The sequence below is a fragment of the Hibiscus syriacus genome, unplaced genomic scaffold (assembly GCF_006381635.1).
Source record: "Hibiscus syriacus cultivar Baekdansim isolate YM2019G1 unplaced genomic scaffold, ASM638163v2 tig00117056_pilon, whole genome shotgun sequence".
Lineage (NCBI taxonomy): Eukaryota > Viridiplantae > Streptophyta > Magnoliopsida > Malvales > Malvaceae > Hibiscus > Hibiscus syriacus.
The window spans coordinates 8219285-8233342 of NW_024063539.1; the positions used below are offsets into that span (position 1 = coordinate 8219285).

General features: G+C 35.6%; 2 pseudogenes; both read left to right on the top strand.

Annotated features, from left to right (window-relative positions):
* The first annotated feature begins 324 nt into the window (after positions 1-324).
* On the top strand, positions 325-3553 carry LOC120198173 (annotated as a pseudogene).
* Positions 3554-4464: 911 nt separating this feature from the next.
* On the top strand, positions 4465-4967 carry LOC120198507 (annotated as a pseudogene).
* Positions 4968-14058: the final 9091 nt, after the last annotated feature.

The window sequence follows — 14058 nt, forward strand, 5'->3', positions numbered from 1 at the left end:
ACCTCTATCGGAAACTATGGTTTTCGCTGCACTCCTCAAAGCGCTCTTTGACTTGCGGGAAGCCTAATCTTTTTTCCTGCCAATCAGGTTTTCGCATAATCTTTGATTAATTGCTTCTGCCTTGATTTCGGTCTTGCTTTTTCATTGTGAAATTATCCGGACTTTGGTTGCTTGAGTTTGGATTTGTTATTATTATTATTTGATTTCAATGTTGGATGTTTGTCTATGATTTGAGTCATGGGCCAAATGGTGTATTTTCTTTATCAGAATTTGTTTCTCTTGCTGCTGCATGGATCTTTTCTTATTATTATAAGTTTGATTATGATTCACTGTTCTCTTATCTTCTTTTATTTTATTGTTGAAGTGTTCTACCAGTTTTATCAATTTAGAACCTGATTGATTTTGGTTGTTGTACGGGTACGCAGAATCCTGAGTAGTTTTCTCTGGACTCTGGGTAGTGAATATAAGTAATGGAGGATGTCAAGGAGCACCAAAATCAATTCCATGGTAACTTTTCGAGCTCAGTATTTCCTTTTGGATATTGAATTTTCTGATATTTTATGATAAACTGGAAAAACAGGCAAGTGAAGCAAGGGAAAGGCTGTTCCAAAGCTCTTCAAATGAGAGATTGTTTTGAAACACATATTTTATTACCAAAAGATACGTATTAATTAATAGCATTACCGTCTGAAGGTTTTTGAAAATTTCATATTAGACACCATATATTATTAGATTTATAAATTAATGAGTGGGAATACATATACATTTACAAAAAAAAATCTGATATTTATGAAACAAATTTCGCACATGCTGTTGTTTCTGGGAGAAAAAAAAAACTGCCTTGCTTTGCATTGGAATCATTTCACTGCATTAAATTACTATTATTAATGCTATATTAATAATATTCTTCATTTTACTTTTGATCCCCACTTCCCAAGTATCTTGCCATGTTTGTCACAGCTGAAGATGATGAGAATGAAATAGTTTCTGAAAAATGCTGCATTTGTGCATGGGGAGCCACTTCAAGATGCTGTTGGACCTCCAAAAGTTGATTCTGAGATGGTAATTCTTCATGAAAAAGTAACAAAGCAAATCATTAAGGAAGGCCATGGCCACAAGCCATCAAAGTATTCAACATGCTTCTGTAAGTAGCAGAAACTTGTGAAATGTTTGTTTCTCATCTCATTTGCAATTTTTTTAATTGACTGTATGAAAACTTGAAACTCTTATGTGACAAGCCATTGCTGTTGCAATTATGAAACCAACATAAGTCATCTGGTCTAACTTTCTGTATACTGGTGTGGTTACACATTCACCACCTGCAACTAGAAGCTTGAATCTTGTATCTGGTTATTTTGTTCAACATCTAAACGAAATTTGAATCTTGTATCTGATTCTTTTGCTCAACATCCAAATAAAACTTGAATCTTGTATCTGATTCTTTTAGTCAACATCTTGATGAAGCTATACTAATGAGTAATCATTGTCCCTTAAATTCTGTATTTTAGCACATTAGTTGAGCAAAATGCTTGGTAATTATATATTTAGTCCAGCGATCAATTTCGAACTTCTACTGCTCTTTTCTTTCCAATGTTGTTACTTAGTAGTTTTGTAGGAGATTAAGGAGCTTTACTAATTCACTTTTTGTTATGTATTCCATACATCTACGTAACTGAAAATATGAAACAGTGCACTACAAGGCCTGGGCTAAAAGCACCAATCATAAATTTGATGACACATGGCATGAACAACAACCACTTGAATTGGTCTTAGGCAAAGGTATCCGTTTGACTGTTTTCTCTTCTTGTTTTTGTTTGTGTCAGTAAGAAATACATATTGACACTAAAGCTATTTATATCTATAACCGTGTTAAGGAATTACTTTATTGGTATCTGGTGTATTTGGCATATTATGAAATTCTAATAGTTCCCATTACAGTGATAGCAGAGAAAAAGGAAATGACTGGTTTGGCTATGGGCGTGTCAAGCATGAAATCAGGTGAACGTGCATTGTTACACGTGGGCTGGGAATTTGGTTATGGGAAAGAAGGAAGCTTCTCTTTCCCAAATGTTCCTCCTATGGCAGACATATTATATGAGGTTGAGCTTATTGGGTTTGATGAAACCAAAGAAGTAAGTTGCTTTGTTGTTTCATGTATTTTATATGTAGACCTTCATTTATCTTAAAAAGATTTTCTGTCTGGATTTTTCCTCATGATAATCAAATGCTCTAGGGAAAAGCTCGTGGTGACATGACTGTAGAGGAAAGGATTGGTGCTGCAGATAGAAGAAAGATGGACGGGAATTTGTTATTCAAGGAGGATAAGCTAGAAGAGGCCATGCAACAGTATGAAATGGTTATAGATTTGAGTTCCTTTAAATTAGAATTTGATATCATACTTATTTTTCTTCTTTTTAGTTCTCCTTATTTATTCTGGTGAGTTCTAATGATTGTTCTCGTTTTTCTTTCCATGATAGGCCATTGCGTACATGGGTGATGACTTCATGTTCCAATTATTTGGGAAGTATCGAGACATGGCTTTAGCTGTCAAAAATCCATGTCATCTTAACATGGCGGCATGTTTGATAAAGCTCAAGCGCTATGAAGAAGCCATTGGACACTGTTCCATTGTAAGTATACATTCAAGCTGATGACATTACTTTTCTATTTAACTAGCTTCTCAATGTTCTTTGATCTGTAATTTGGCATTGCAACCATGTAAAGCCTGTATATAATTGGAGAATTTGAAAAAACAAGTCTTAGTCTGTAATTGTCTCTGTTTGATACTTTATTTCCATGGCTTCTAAAGAGGAAAGTGATTAAATTGCATAGCGGTTTAATTGTTGGAAAGAATCTGTGCAAATAAGATTGTTGTTAGTTTGTCATTCCTCTAATATACTTCCATGAACTAAACAGTGGCTTGAGGTCTTTTTATGTTTCAATCCTGAACTTGTTATCAAGCAGCTTGTATGATGAATATTTTGGACACACGCAGTCACTAAGAGTAAAATTCCACCCTTTGAAATTTATGTCTTTAACCTAGCTGATTTTTACACGTTTGGTCAATTATGGTACCTAATATTCTTAGAGATAGCATGATTGTGTGTGCGGAGGTAGTTTTCTTTGTTATTTTAACAACATCCTCAATTGGCTCTCAGGTATTATCAGAAGATGAAAATAATGTGAAAGCAATGTTCAGACGCGGGAAGGCCAGAGCAGAACTCGGGTAAACGGATGCTGCACGGGAAGACTTTCTAAATGCTTGTAAGTACGCACCTGAAGACAAAGCTATTGCAAGGGAGTTGCGTAGGCTTGCTGAACATGACAAGGCTGTATACGAGAGGCAAAAAGAGATATATAAAGGGATTTTCGGACCAAGACCAGAACCAAAACCCAAGACAAGTAATTGGCTGATCCGGTTGTGGCAATGGCTTCTGTCACTATTCTATTGGATATTCAGGCGTGAAAGAGTGAAAGCCGATTAGTTTAAGCTCCGAAGGAATTGCCAAAGCTTCAAATCATTTAGTAGTTGTGGATGTTTGTGCTGAAGGTTTAATTTGTTTGGTAAAATGGTGCTGGAGTTTTTAAGTGATATATAAGAACTCATAATGAATGTATGTGGAATAGTCTTCCTCCCTCGTGTTCAACAACACAGTTATCTTTAAAATTAATATTCTCATATTCAATAATGCAAATTACTCTGGATGTGAACTCAGCTATTGAATTGCAAATTAAATTGTGTTTATTGGAAAGGGGACTGATGTAGCTCGTTGGGTGTAATTGCTTAATTGAAAATTGCTTGCAGAAAATACATTTTTTTAAATTGACCATTTAATATTGTTTCTTTTTATTTTGATCACTGATATTTTAATTTTGTCAATTAAATAACTATTTAAATGATGTCAATCAAGTTACATATCGTTAACATTTAACGGAATTAACAAAAGTGTTAACCTGAGAGTTAACAAAAGTACTGACGTGATAGTTACCTCTAAGTCTGGCTTCGTCCCCAAATATAAACACAAACCAATCAAAAGGACGACGATGACAATTCACATGTGTAAATCTTACCAGTTATCACTAATCAATTGGTAAAAAATATATATTTAAATATTTATTAAAAATCAATATTCAATATTATTGTAGTATCTACCACTTTATATTACAAAACATTAGGAATTTATTTTCATTCTGAAAATGACAAGTCTCGTTACCCCATTTAAAGATTTCAACATTTATTCGGATGCCATATTCGATCAAATCCCTTTCATGATATCAATAAAAAAAAATCCATCTTAGCCTGAGAAGAGTCCTCTCATGCATGCATTAACAAAACATCAGTCATTCAACTATTTCACATAGATTTTCCCACATCCATGCATCCCATTTTTCCCTTATAAAAGCCTTTCACTATCTTCGCTTTCGTAAGCTAGTTATTGCCTTTGCCTACTCACTTTTACGACCATGTCGATTATTCCGGGTATGTATCATAGAGGGCGTACCGTTCATCACGAGCCTTCCTACCACCGTCCAGCAGTTTGGGATCCGTTCCAAGAATTCCGATACGGCGGCAACAGCTTAATTACAACGGCTGCTCCGCCTGTTTTCCCCGCCGAATCACGGTTCGAGCTCTCAAAGCTGGACTGGAAGGAAACCCCGGAAGCTCACGTGTTCTGAAGAGGAACGAAGTGAAGGTGGAAGTGGAGGAGGGGCGAGTCCTCGGCATCCGCGGAGAGAAGAAGGTGGAGAAAGAAGAAAGCGGCGATATGTGGCAGCGCGTGGAACGTAGAAGCGGCTCGTTTGTGAGGAGTTTCAAGTTACCGGAGAACGCGAAGGTTGATCAGCTGACGGCGTGTATGGAGAACGGGGTGCTCACCATCACAGTTCCTAAGAAAGAGGCCAAACACTACCCTAAAAGAAGCATTGTGATCCATGGCAGAGAGTGATCGAAGGGTTCCCTTTTGACAAACAATTTCATGAGAGAAAGTATCGATGATCTTGCATAAATAAATAAACAAATCTCATATGATTGCTTCGGTGTGTTCCTGTTAATGTCTGGTTTTAGTTCCTAAGGCTTAGGCCTTCTTTGTAACCCCAAAAAAAGTAAGTACTGTTTCTATTAGAACAATGTATCAAAGGGTTTGAGATGTTGTGATTATGTATAAGCATCGTGTTAATGTTAATTTGGATTTAATAAAATAATTTGAAATCTATAAATTTTTTTAACTAGTCATTAGTATTTGATTTATTGACCGACTTAAAGACCTTAAATTTATTTTTTATAAGTAATTAATATAATAAGGACTAGTTTATAAGAATGATACTCAAAAACATTTATTACTAGCACTAAAATAAAAAAAAATTTCATCAAAATGACACCTTTTCACTAAAGGCGTATTTTAGAGGATACGTCTTTGTCTATGTGATAAAATAACTTGAGTGACCGAAAATGCCTTATAATATACGATTTTAACAAACTTTTTTTGCATTTGTAAAAATAACCAACGAATTCGCAACATGAATTCCAATTTCACAACAAAGTTTTCAAATTCGCAACACGAATTTAGAATTCGTAACACAAAATTTGGAATTCGCAACACATAAGTCAAATTCACAACTCGAATTTGACAATTCGCAACACAAATTTCTTTTTCGCAACACGATTTTTAAATTCGCAACGCGAATTTTATTTCGCAACTTGATTTTCGAATTCGTAACACGAATTTTAATTTCGCAAAACAACTTTTATTTTCGTAACACAAATGTTTTGGGTATATAAACTACTCAACAGCAACAACTCATAACCTAAATCCCTAAATCGCAACTCAGTCCATCTCCATCTCTCACTCTCTCCGGCGACATCCGTTCCTATATCCGACGACATCCTTCCCCATCTCTAATTTTTTTACATAATTTTATTTCTATAAAATTTTTCAATGATTTCTCTCCCAAATTATCAAGTATCAACTTAATAAAGGTATGTTTTTCTCTAAGTTAGTGATGATATCTAGTTTATAGCACGTTTGTTTAGTAAATTAATTTACAATTTGTAGAATGAAATCATCTAATGTTGATCATGTTTGGATAGATTTGTGTTATGGAGGGTCATGGGAGAATGCTAATGGTGTTTTAATATATATACCTTTACCTATGAATCTTCAACTAAAAATCTCATTAAAAAAGTTAACTTATGAAACTTTAATGTTACGTGTTTCAAAGAAATTGAATTTAGAGCCTCTAAGTGGATTTAGGCTATCTTATCAGAGAAAATGTAAAGTTTATTTGTTAACCGATAACGAAGATGTTGAACGATTCATTGCTTACATTAGTGTTTCGCAAGATAATGTTACATTGTATGTTGTTGAACCTAGAAGTAGTGAAGTTGGGTCAGTAACGAGTAGTAATCAACTAAGTTCTTCAGCCCCAGTTTATGGTGCTCACAATGTACAACGTTGTTATCAACCTCAAAATGTCATGGTTCCACCACAATTTTACCACCAAGAAAATTTTGTTTCACCACATTTCCAATACCAAACACAATATCAAACACAATCTCAAAATCCACAACTTTTCCCTAATCCAAATCCTAATCAACTTTCAGCACCAAATTCCGGTTTTCGTATTGACCAGTTAGACGATGATGAGCCAACAGAAAAAATGTGAGTACTAGTCAGTATTCGAAATTTGATCTTGGTTAATACCCGGACTTTGATCTTGGTCAATACTCGGATTTTGATGATGTTTTAGAAGAAGAAACAGACATTGCTTGTAATGATTTTGATATTGGTCAATACCAGATTTTGATGATGAAACAACCGCTGCTGAGGAAGATGTTGTTGATGATAATGAGGAGGAAGGTACAACTGTGAATAAAAATGTTGAACATCCATTCTGTAATTCATATAACCCTGAAGAAGAAGAAGAAGTCCCCGAAGAAAAGAAGAAGAAGAAAGAGTCGCAGGAGTATAACTGGAATATGCCAGAATTACTTCAGATACCGGAAGAAGAGTTGGTAAAGATAACAGTTGATTGTTACACAAAGTTTATTCGTATCAAGAAATATGATTGTTTTGATACAAAGAAAGACTTGAAGATAGCTTTGTATACGAAATGTGTGGAAGATGACTATCAACTAAAAGTTAACAAATCAAGCAAAGATCGTTTCGAAACAAAGTGTAGGATTGATAAAAACTGTACGTGGCGTATGATTGCAAAGAGGATAAAATATTGTGAAATGTTTCAAGTTAGGACTTTTATTGATAAACATACATGTTCAAGAACCCAAGTTTTTCCTCACCATAGACATGCAAACAAAAAGGTGCTGGGTGGTTTTTTAGATGAGTTAATGTTTTTGAATGGCAGGGTATATCGAGGACATGAAATTATGACTGGCATGAATGCTCGGTTCAAGATTATTATCTCATATTCTCAAGCTTGGAGAGCCAAATGTTATGCCTTGGAATTGTTGAGGGGGTCCCCAGAAGCATCGTTTGCCCAATTGTCAACTTATTGTCATAATTTAAAGCTGAAAAATCCTGGGTCGGTAACTCATATCAAAACATATAGAGATAGACGTTTTGAGTTGTTGCTTATCGCCATTGGTGTTGCGGTTAATAAATTAATATAATTTTGTTGACTCATTTTTGTTAGTTACATGCATTTCACATTTAAATGATTATATTTCTTGTGTATATTATTTTGTAGATTCGTTCGTTTATTACTTGTATGCGCCTAGTTATTATAGTTGACGAAGCACATTTGAAAGGTCGATACCTTGGAGTAAACTTATTAGCAGTAGCCATGGATGCTAATAATGGGATACTACCAATAGCTTACGGGGTTGGAAAATCTGAAACCTCTGATTCATGGACATGTTTTTATGGAGAATCTTAGGGATTGCATATGTCCTATTAGCAATCTGATAATCATATCTTATAGGGCAAACTCAATTGACAACGCTATTAGAAGGTGTTTCCCAGATGCTTTTCATGGACTTTGTGGTGTTCATTTGTAAAGAAATCTAAAATCAAGGTCTGATGGTATAAAAAATCACAAATGGAAATACAGGAAGGCTGTAAAAGCTTATCGAGAAGTGTATTTTAATAAGCATATAAATTGTTTAAGACGTGTTTTGCCTCAATGTGCTCAAACACTAGAAGATGTTGGGTTTGAAAAATGGTCAAGAGTATATCAACTTGGAGCAAGATATGGTTTCATGACGTCTAATAGTGCAGAATCAATCAACGCTCTAAGTCTTCATTCCCGAAAATTACCCATTACTATGTTAATGGAGTTTTTTCGAGCCTCTATTCAACAGTGATACTATAAGAAAAGAAACTATGCATGTATTATTTCTTTAAATTCGTAACTTATCATATTTAATAGATTTTACTAAGTATTATTTACTTAAATTTACAGGAATATTGGAACGTCGTGTTACATCATGGACTGAAAAAAGATAACGAAACGTATTATGAAGTCAACGTTATGGAGAGTTAAACCATGTTCAAAAACTTTGTTTGAAGTCTTGGATAATAACTTAAATGGGCTTGTCGATCTAAATGCAAAGACGTGTAGTTGTATGAAATGAAAAAACATCTGGTTATCTGTGTGGCCATGTTATAAAAGTTGCTCTTCATCTAAACCAAGATGATTCAAGCGCATACGCTATGTATTACTACACTACAGAAGTATAACGGCAGACTTATGTCGAGATTGTCTACCCTATTCCACATCCTTCTGAGTGGGACATACCAGATGACTTACAAACAGTTTTGCCACCAGTCATTGACAGAAGACTACCTGGCCGACCAAAAAATCACGATCGCATACCGTCTAAGGGTGAAGAGAAGAAGATATCGATATGTAGTCGGTGCAAGGAAAGTGGTCATACAAGGTTGACTTGGGGATCACCAGTGTCATCACAATCATCTTTTCCTATACGAAAATATGAATCCTCATCAAAATCCAAAGCTCATATGGTGCCAAGCAAAGGGAAATTAAAATCGCAATCAAAATCAAAATCTCAATCACAACCGCCTTCACCTTTTGGGACTATTAACTTAGGTGATTTTTAGATGCAAACGTTGTATTATTGATTTGTTTTCTGACCAATGTCTGTAAGCTCCCTATTGTTAGGAGCATTTTAGGTTGGATGTAATGTCTGGGGCAAATACATACCAATGTGCTGTAAAGTGTAAATAATTTTTTTTGTTTAATTGATTTGTTTAATTTCAATCTGCATTATGTTGAAGGCAAAAAAGACCTGTTGAAGGCACGCTACCTTTAAGAAAATCAAATTCGCAACACAAAAATCGCAACTCGAAAATATAATTCGCAACTTGAAAATGAAATTCGCAACTCGAAATCGATTTCAATTTTCATTTTCACGTTGCGAATTTAAATATCGAGTTGCTATTTTCTTGTTGCGAATTTTATTTTCGAATTGCGAATTCGATTTTCGAGTTCCGGAATTGAATATCGAGTTACGATTTTTGTGTTGCGAATTTGATTTTTGCGTTGCGAATTTGATTTTTGAGTTGCGAATTTGAATATCGAGTTGCGATTTTCGTGTTGCGAATTTGATTTTCTTAAAGGTATTGTGCCTTGAACATGTCTTTTTTGCCTTCAACATAATGCATATTGAAATTAAACAAATCATTTAAAAATAAATAAATTTTATTTACACTTTACAGCATATTGGTATGTATTTGCCCCAGACAGTACATCCAACCTAAAATGCTCCTAACAATAGGGAGCTTACAGACATTGGTCAGAAAACTAATCAATATACCATAGTTCACTGTGTACAACAAAATTTAGGTTGGCAATCATTGTATACAACTTGCAAATGGATATGATCAGCCAATAAACTGAGATAAATTTAATTATTTAACCCGTGTCAACAAATATTTTCATGTTCATCAACTCTCTGACATGAGGGTCATGAAAAATGAGAATCTCTTCTAAAATTATAACATCTGGAAGGATTAACCTGCAGAAACTTTATGGCCATGAGAATTTCTATACATTCAAAACCAACAAATATGAGCTGAAATTATTGAATTCTATGTACTTAACCAAACATTTTCAAACTACTTTTGATCAATATTTAATCTAAAACAAAGAGTAACAGGTTAACAACCATTGTTTAAACTTACCAATAATAAAAGGTTGTTTATGCACACTTTCAGCACCCGATGAGGTTGTAAGCATCTCAATATTTCTCGACTTCAAACCTATGCATAAAACTCACAAGTGAGAAAAGATTAAAAAAATAAAATCATGTACATTCTAATAATAGTTCAGAGTCATATAGACAAGCGAAAGGAAATTCTCACATGGTCATATTGTCGCATATCAACCAATGGATGTAGGTAGGCAACGTCTTGCATATATCTCTCTAGCCATAAAATGCCGAAACCACAAACCTATTGCACCTCTATCTCTATCTGTCAGAGGTAGAAACTGTATGCCTCCTCTCGTCATACGTTCCAAGCACATGCATACAAGTGGACCACAATCCCCTCTAGCTGTTGACGCTTATTGTGGCGCTTTCTCGTCTCTCATCATTGTAACTTTTAACTTATTTGGCTTCTCGTTTCCTGAATTACTCCAATAAGCAATCACATCCAAGTATTTAGACAAAAGATCGCTCCATCCCCTACAAATAATATCTTTCAAATCAGACAATGGTATGTAATTCAGCATGCTGTCATATACTATCGTCTTCAGTGATGGGAGTTGAAGCTCGAAGAGAAGCCAATGACGACGTTCCATAACAGGGATAAACACCTGCAATATAATAAATACTATTTCAACTGCGTATATCAAATAAATTTTATGAACACCTTTAAATATGCAAAAATAAATACTAATCTTATCGATCTCCCACCACGCAGGATAAATGATAACTTTGCCATTACCTAACGCATATGAAGCGTCTCTCTGATCCTGCAAGTGAGCTGCGTGAAAAGAGGAAGGCATAATAGTCCATCACGTCTTTTTGAGTTTCTTCAATTTCCTTAAAATCAGAAGTCGTGTTACCCATGCATCAATATGTTGTTTTATAAAAAAATACATATATTAGTGAATTTAATAAATTAAAAAAATAATCAAAATCAATATAAAAAGAATATAATACTTACCCCCATTCGAAATAGCGATTATCTTCAACCCCTAATAAAACACCCCACCAAGACCGCTCAAGAAAAAAATGTGTATTGTCGATTTTGCATATGTCGGTGAAGCACCCCTTGCTCCGATCATGTAGAAAAAAGTCAACTGCGGTCTTAGCCCAAATGGTATTATCCTTAACTGTGTCCGGTAGTGTGTATACCTCGTGCTGAGGAATGGTATTGGCCGGTAACTGATACGAAAGACATATCTGATCCATTATACCGGGCACAAGAGGGGGTTTACCAATATGTCTACATAGTATGGAATGTGGATCCTGAACGATGGGATGTGGATCATGAACGATGGGAGGGGCCTCTTGAACGATGAGAGGTGGATCCTGAACAATGAGAGGTAGATCATACTTCTTCGTACGCAGTCTTGGAACTATTGAGGTGAAATGAGACGTAATAGCAGGTCTACGACGTCTGATGCGTGAACCACGTCGTGTAAAAAACCCCCGACATAAAGCACATACCTCATCCGACCGCTAAAAAAAATTAATACATAAATCAGTAAATAAATAAATAAATAATGTCGAAAAATGGTTATTTGCATTTTTAGTATAGTATTTCTTATAAAATTAAACAAACTTACCTCTTTGTGTAGAGTATGAACCTCATTCTGGAATGATGAAATAATCTCACGTAGAGCACCTACCTCATCACGTAAAGCAGCTACCTCACCACGTAAAACAGCTACCTCACCACGTAAAGCACCATTGTTATCACGTAAAACAGCTACCTCACTACGTAAAGACCCTACCTCATCACAGCATGCATCATTGTCATCACTTAAAGCACTGACCTCATCACGTAAAGCACCTAACTCATCTCATGGAGGTGGAGAATGAGGAGATAAATATCGTGACATCTTTTTCGGTTGCCTATCATGAGGTGATGGTGGAGAAGAGACTCGATGATGTGATGGAATAGGTGATGGATCTCGGTGTCGAGGTGTAGAGTCGTCTAGAGGTGATGGCTCTCGGTGTCGAGGTGTAGAATCGGCTCGATGAGGTGATGGATCTCGGAGTCGAAGTAGAGAATTGACTCGATGAGGTGATGGATCTCGGTGTCGAAGTGGAGAATCCCGTCGATGAAAAACTGGGGGGTGCTCATCATCCGTCCCATCAAAAAAACGCCTACTAGCTTGCCACCAATCAGTGGCAAGCTCATTCTCTGTGGGTATCAATGTCTGTAATGGATAGTTTGCCTCCTAACAATATAAAAGCTCAAATAAAGTCAAACATCTACTAGTAATAAATTGTTTATATATGGTAGTATTTGTGTTTACTTACATCATCGATCGTCATATATGGTAGTATATCTTCCCAATCCAACTGTCGGATCCTCTTCCAAGTAATATCCCTAGGAATATCATTTGAATTCTTGATGACATAAGTATGCATGCTCGAAAATGCATCAAATATCCAAATCTACAATATAATACACAAACATTAATTTTAGTAATTGTTAAATAATTAATTTTGGAAACATTATATATAAATTCTTACCTTAAAGGCCCAAATAAAGCCTACCAAAGTGTATTTGGAACCATGCCCATGCAAACTACGACGGTCCTCAAAGGCAGACAATAATTTTTTCCAAGTAGCTTTCCATATATATTAACCTTACGGAAACACATTCCATGCATCTGTCATCTACCAATAATATTAAATCTTTATAAATAGGTTGTCTGCCCTCTTTTGCTAAAAAGTCGGCATACAAAAGTAACAAAATGCATACTCGGACAATATCAATATCATCCATCAGAGTAAAACCATCTTGGTGAAGTAATCTTATCAAATCGTCGACGTGTAAAGTGACCTTTACCTTTTCCAGGTCAGGAAAAACCTGAAATAACCATGATGGGGTGGCGATATGACTAGTGTACGGACCTAATTCATCGTGTCGTCCGAAACGTAGACCAGTGACCAAGTAAAACTCCTCCCGCCCAAAACGTGTATACGCCGGTGGAAAATGAAATCATATCTCCTCATCGCCACGTTGTATCCCCTCGGGTAGATCATTAGTCATGGTTTGTAGAAACAATTGAGTCAACAAAGCATCTCCACTTGAATGTTGTACTTTCAGCCATGGCCCGAAACAAGTATTCTTAAATAAATTTCTTTGGACATGTGTAATTGTCGATGCAATTATAGTGGCTAGGCTTAATTTATTCTTAAAGTCAATGCAGTCGGAAAAAAATCCTAACAAAAACAATAAAAATACTAAGTGTCCGCTCTTTGTGAGTACTAAATATGGGTGCGGATATGTGTGTAAGTATACACAATCGAACAAGTAATACAATGATAAGTGAGTATCATCTCCACAGGGATTGGAGGAAATTAAATAAGTTTGTCAAGGCACTTTACTTTGTCACCTAAGTAAAGTTAGTAATGGTATATACAAATGATAATACAGGGGAAAAATGGAATGACTGATGTGGAAGTGGAACGATGGTAATGTGGTAGCAAATGGATATGTCGTGGCAAAATAGATTGTGTTTAATGCAAACAAATAAAAATGTCAAGGCAAAATGAAATGTAAATATATGATTTGATTAATAGGACTTTGGCTTTCTCACACGACAAGCAACTATGGAAGTGAGTGATAGGAGTCACTAAGGAAAATCTAAGTCTACTTCTCCGAATGGTCTTTCTTCTATACCTAGTCTACCCGAAAGAGTCTACTAAGGTGCCCTATGCTATCTCTAGTAAGGGACTCGACATATTAAAGATGCCCTGGCAAAACCGATTGGCGTAAACCCCTGCAGTGATCCTATTGGTCCAGATAACAGGATATGTCTCGACAATACCTTTTTGCGGCAGCATTAACATCTAACCTATCGTTCATGCACAACTCTTTTTAGTCGAATGAAATC